This window comes from Macrotis lagotis, chromosome 6 (genome assembly GCF_037893015.1).
Source record: "Macrotis lagotis isolate mMagLag1 chromosome 6, bilby.v1.9.chrom.fasta, whole genome shotgun sequence".
NCBI lineage: Eukaryota > Metazoa > Chordata > Mammalia > Peramelemorphia > Peramelidae > Macrotis > Macrotis lagotis.
Window position 1 is genome coordinate 136,910,317 of NC_133663.1, and position 6,000 is coordinate 136,916,316.

The window sequence follows — 6,000 nt, forward strand, 5'->3', positions numbered from 1 at the left end:
TGGATGAATAATCTTAAATAAATATTAGCAAAGTGATTTCAGTAAGTTATCACTAGGATAATACATTATGACCAAGTAGGATTTATCCCAGGAATGCAGGGTTGTTTCAATATTAGGAAAACTATTAGTTTAATTAACTGTATTAATAATAAACCTATCAAAAATAGCATGATTATATCAATAGATGCTGAAAAAGCCTTTATCAAAATATAATAACCATTTCTATTCCTTAGAATAATAAACAATATCTATGTGAAACGATCAACAAGCATTATTTTTCATGGAATAAACTGGGGGCATTCCCAATAAGATCAGAGGTGAAACAAGGATGCCCATTATCACCACTACTTTTCAGTATAATGTAAGAAATATCAGCTTCAGCAATAAGAGAAGAGAAAGAAATTGAAGGAATTACAATTGGGAAGGAAGAAACAAAACTCCCACTCTGCAGATGACCAAGTGGTATACCTAGGGAAGCCTTAAAAATCATCTAAAACTACTAGAAACAGTTAGCAACTTCGGAAAAGTCATAGGATATAAAGTAAACTCTCATAAATCTTCAGTATTTCTATATATTACTAGCAAGATATACCATCAAAGAGCTAGAAAGAAAAATCCCATTCAAAATAAATTCAGAAAATACAAAATACTTAAAAGTCTACCTGCCAAGGCAGACTCAGAAACTCTATGGAAACAACTACAAAACATTTCTCTCACAAATAAAATCAGATTTAAAAAACTGGGCAAATATCAACTGCTCATAGATAGGTTGAGCTTATACAATAAAAATGCCAATTCTACCTAAATTGAACTAATTATCTTGTTCCCTATCAATCAAAATCCCCCCCCAAAAAAACCATTTTAATGAGTTAGAAAAAATTGTAAGTAAATTCATATGGAGAAATAAAAAGTCAATAATTTTCAGAGATTCAATGAAAAGAGTGCAAAAGAAGGTGGTCTAACCCTACCTGATCCAAAATCATATTATAAAGAATCATTCATCAAAGCTGTCTGGTATTGGCTTAGAAATAGAGTGGTAAGTCAGTGGAATAGACAAGGCACACTAACAGGATATGATTTTAGTAATTTGCTGTTTGATAAACCAAAGAGTCCAGCTATTGGGATAAAAATTCTCTTTGATAAAAACTGCTTGGAAAATTAGAAGTTAATATGGAAGAAACAGATTAGACCAACACTTCACACCCTATAACCAAGATAAGTTGCAAATGGATAGAGGATTTAGACATAAAAAGCTCTCTTCAATAAAATCTGTTGGGCAAATTGGATGTTAGTATGGCAGAAAATTGGATAAGACCAATACCTCATACCTGATACCAAGATAAGATCAAAATGGATACAAGATTTAGACATAAAAAAAAAACAATATTATAAGAAAATAGGAGAGCAAAGAATAGTTTGCCTATCAGATCTATGGAAAGGAAAGCTGTTTATGATCACTGAAGAGAAATGGAAAACACCATTAAAAACAAACTAGATCATTGTGAATACATTAAATTAAAAAGCTTTTGCACAGACAAAGCAAAACAAAACACTGTAACCAAGATAAAAAGAAATGTACTGAGTCAGGAAACAATTTTTACAGCTAGTATTTCTGACAAAGGACTCACTTCTAAAATACATAGAGAACTGAATGAAATTTATCAAACAAAAGCCATTCTTCAATTGACAAATGATCAAAGGAAAGGCAATTTACAGATGATTAAATCAAAGTGATCCATATTGATAAGGAAAATTGCTCTAAATCACTACCTATTATAGAAATGCAAATTAAATCATCTCTGAGGTACCACCTCACACCTTTCAGACTGGCCAATATGACCAGAAAGGACAATGTTCAATGTTGGAAGGGATGTAGGATAACTGGGACACTAATGTTTTGTTGGTGGAGCTTCATTTTATATTCTGCGACCTTGCTAAACTTGGCATTTATTTTTCTGGTGTTCCCAAAGCATACCATTTGCAAAGAGTGACAGTTTTGTTTCTTCATTACCCATTCTCATTCCTTCTAGTTCTTTTTCTTCTTCTTTTATTGATAAAGCTAACATTTCTAATACAATATTGAATAACAGTGGTTAAAAACAGGTATACTTGCTGCATAACTGATCATATTGGGAATGCTTCAAGCATATTCCCATTACATATGACCATATGACTCTTGCTGATAGTTTCAGACAGATATTGCTTGCATTTTAAGTAATATTCCATTTGTTCCTATGCTCTCTAGAACTTCTAGTAGGAATGGGGGAAGTATTTTGTCACAAATTTTTTTTTTTTGCATCCTTTGAGATAATCATAAAATATGTTATGTTTGTTATTGATATGGTCAATTATATTAATAGATTTCCTAATATGAAACCTATTCTGCATTCATGGTATAAATTAAGTTTGATTATACGGTATTATCGTAGTGATAACTTGATGTTGATCACTTTACCAGAATTTTATTTAAAAATTTTTGCAACCACATTCATTAGAGAAATTGGTCTCTAATTTTCTTTCTCTCTTTTGACTCTTCTTCATTTAGGTATCAGCAGTGCAGTCATGTCATAGAAGGAATTTGTCAGGGCTCTCTATTTATTATTTCAAATAGTATATGGAGAATTGGAAACAATTGCTCCTTGAATGTTTGGTAGAATTTACATGTGAATCCATCTGGCCTTGAAGTTTTTTTCTTAAGGATTTCACTGATGGCTTATTCGATTTTTATGAGATTGAATTATTTAGGTATTTAATTTTCTCTTTTAGCCTGGGGAAAATGATATTTTTTCTATATTCACCCATTTCATTTAGATTATCAAAATGATCAGCATACAGTTGGATAAAATAGATCCAAATTGGAACTTAAATTTCCTGTTCATTGGTTGTGGATTCACCTTTTTCATTTTTGATTCTAGCAATTTTGTTTTCCTCTTTCTTTAAATTTAATGTTTTTATTTAAAAAAAACAATTCCTGATTTAATTTATTAGCTCAATAATTTTCTTTCTTTTTATTTTATTAATTTCACTTTTAATTTTCAGCCTTTCTAATTTTGTATTTAATTGGGGATTTTTAATTTGTTCTTTAACTTTTTTTGAAAAATTTTATTTATTTTGTTTTACAATTTTCCCCCATTTTTGCTTCCCTCCCCTCCCCCACTCCCCACAAAAAGAATTTTGTTAGTCTTTATAATGGTTCCATGTCATACACTGATATCAGTTGAAAGTGATGACAAAGAAATCAAATCCATAAGGAAGAAAAATAAACTATGCAATAGAAAAACTACATAATATGTTAACTTTTTTCTTCTAATTTGAAGGTAATAGTCTTTGGTCTTTGCTCAAAGTCCATGATTCTTTCTCTGGATACAGATGATATTCTCCATTGCAGATAGGCAAAAATTGTCCCTGGTTGTTGCACTGATGGAATGAACAAGTCCATCAAGGTTGATCATCACATCCATGTTGCTGTAAGGGCATACAATGTTTTTCTGGTTCTGTTCATCTTGCTCAGCATCAGTTCATGGAAATCCTCCCAGGCTTCCCTGAATTCCCATCCTCCTGGTTTCTAATGGAACAATAGTGTTCCATTTTATATATATATATATATATATATTATGTATGTATGTATCACAGTTTGCTAAGCCATTCCCCAATTGAAGAACATTAACTTGAATTCTAATCCTTTGCCACCACAAACATGCTATGAATATTTTTGTACAAGTGATGTATTTACCCTTTTTCATCACCTCTTCTGGGTAAAGACCCAGTAATGGTATTGCTGGATCAAAACAAATGCACATTTTTCTGGCGCTTTGGGTGTAGTTCCAAACTGCTCTCCAGAAAAATTGGATGAATTAACAGCTACACCAACAATGTAATAGTGTCCCAGGTTTTCCACATCCTTTCCAACAATGATCATTATCTTTTCTGGTCATATCGGCCAGTCTGAGAGATGTGAGGTGGTATCTCAGAGATGCTTTAATTTGCATTTCTCTAATAAGTAATGATTTGGAGCAATTTTTCATATGAGAATAGATTGCTTTGATTTCCTCAGCTGTAAATTGCCTTTGCATATCCTTTGACCATTTGTCAGTTGGGGAATGGCTTTTTTTTTTTTGAAAATTTAACTCAGGTCTCTGTATATTTTAGAAATGAGTCCTTAGTCAGAAATACTAGTTGGAAAAATTGTTTCCCAATTTACTACATTTCTTTTTGGTTTTGTCTGTGCAAAAGTCTTTTTTAATTTAATGTAATCAAAATTATATAGTTTGTTTTGAATGATGATCTCTATCTCTTCCTTAGTCATAAACTGTTTCCATTTCCATAGATCTGACAGGTAAACTACTCCTTGATATTCAAATTGGCTTATAATATTTTTTTTGTGTCTAAATCCTGTAGCCATTTGGATCTTATCTTGGTATAGGGTGTGAGGTGGTGGTTTAATCTAAGTTTCTTCCATACTAACTTCCAATTTTCCCAACAGTTTTTATTGAAGAGAGAGTTTTTAGCCCAATAGCTGGACTCTTTGGGTTTATCAAACAGCAGATTACTATAATGATTTCCTGCTATTGTACCTAGTCTATTCCACTGATAAACAACTCTGTTTCTTAGCCAATATCAGATAGTTTTGAAGACAAGTGCTTTATAATAGAATTTTAGATCTAGTAAGACTAAGCCAAATTCTTTTATCCTTTTTTTCACTGAATCCCTGGAAATTCTTGACTTTTTATTTCTTCATATAAGATTACTTACAAATTTTTCTAAGTCATTAAGATAATTTTTTGGAATTTTCATTGGTAGAGTGCTAAACAAGTAGTTTAGTTTTGGTAGAATTGTCATTTTTATTATATTAGCTCAACCTATCCATGAACAGATGGTGTTTGCTTTGATATGTAAATCTTATTTGGATTGTGTGAAAAGAGTTTTGTAATTGTTTTCAAAAAGCTTTTGAGTCTGCCTTGGAAGATAGTTTCCTAGGTATTTTATTTTATCTGAGGTTACTTTGAATGGAAATCTCTTTCTAGCTTTTTCTGCTGTATCTTGCTAGTCATATATAGAAATATTGTAGATTTATGTGGGTTTATTTTATATCCTGCTACTTTGCTAAAGTTTCTAATTACTTCTAGAAATTTTTTAGATGATTTTTTGGGATTCTCTAGTTATATACTATCATGTCATTGGCAGAGTGAAAGTTTTGTCTCCTTCCCTATTCTAGTTCCTTCAATTTCTTTTTCTTCTCTTATTGCTGAGGCTAACATTTCAAATAGGAAAGTGAATACTGAATATTAGTGGTGATAATGGGGATCATCGTTGCACCCCTGATCTTATTGGGAATGCATCCAGTCTATCCTCATGGAATATAATGCTTGTTGATGGTTTCAGATAGAAAATGTTTATTATTCTAATGAACAAACCATTTATTCATACACTCTCTAGTATTTTTATTAGGAATGAGTGCTGTATTTTATCAAAAGCTTTTTTCAGCATCTATTGACATAATATTATGATTTCTGATAGGTATGTTGATATAATTAATTATACTAACAGTTTTCCTAATATTGAACCAACCCTGCATTCCTGGGATAAATCCTACTTGATCATAATGTATTATCCTAGTGATAACTTGTTGTAATCGTTTAGCTAAAATTTTACTTAAGATTTTTGCATATATATATATGTATATATATATATATATATATATATATATATATATATATTTATTCATCAGGGAGATTTTCTTTCTCTGTTATAACTTTTCCTGGTTTAGGTAGCAGCACCATATTGGTGTTATGGAAAGAGTTAGGCAGATTCCCTTCTTCACCTATTTTTCCAAAGAATATTTATAGAATTGGAACCAATTACTCCTTAAATTTCTGATAGATTTTACTTGTGAATCCATCTGGCCTTGGAGATTTATTCTTAGGGAGTTCAATAATGGTTTGTTGAATTTCTTTTTTGAGATAGTGTTATTTAGGTTTTTAATTTCCTCTTCAATTAATC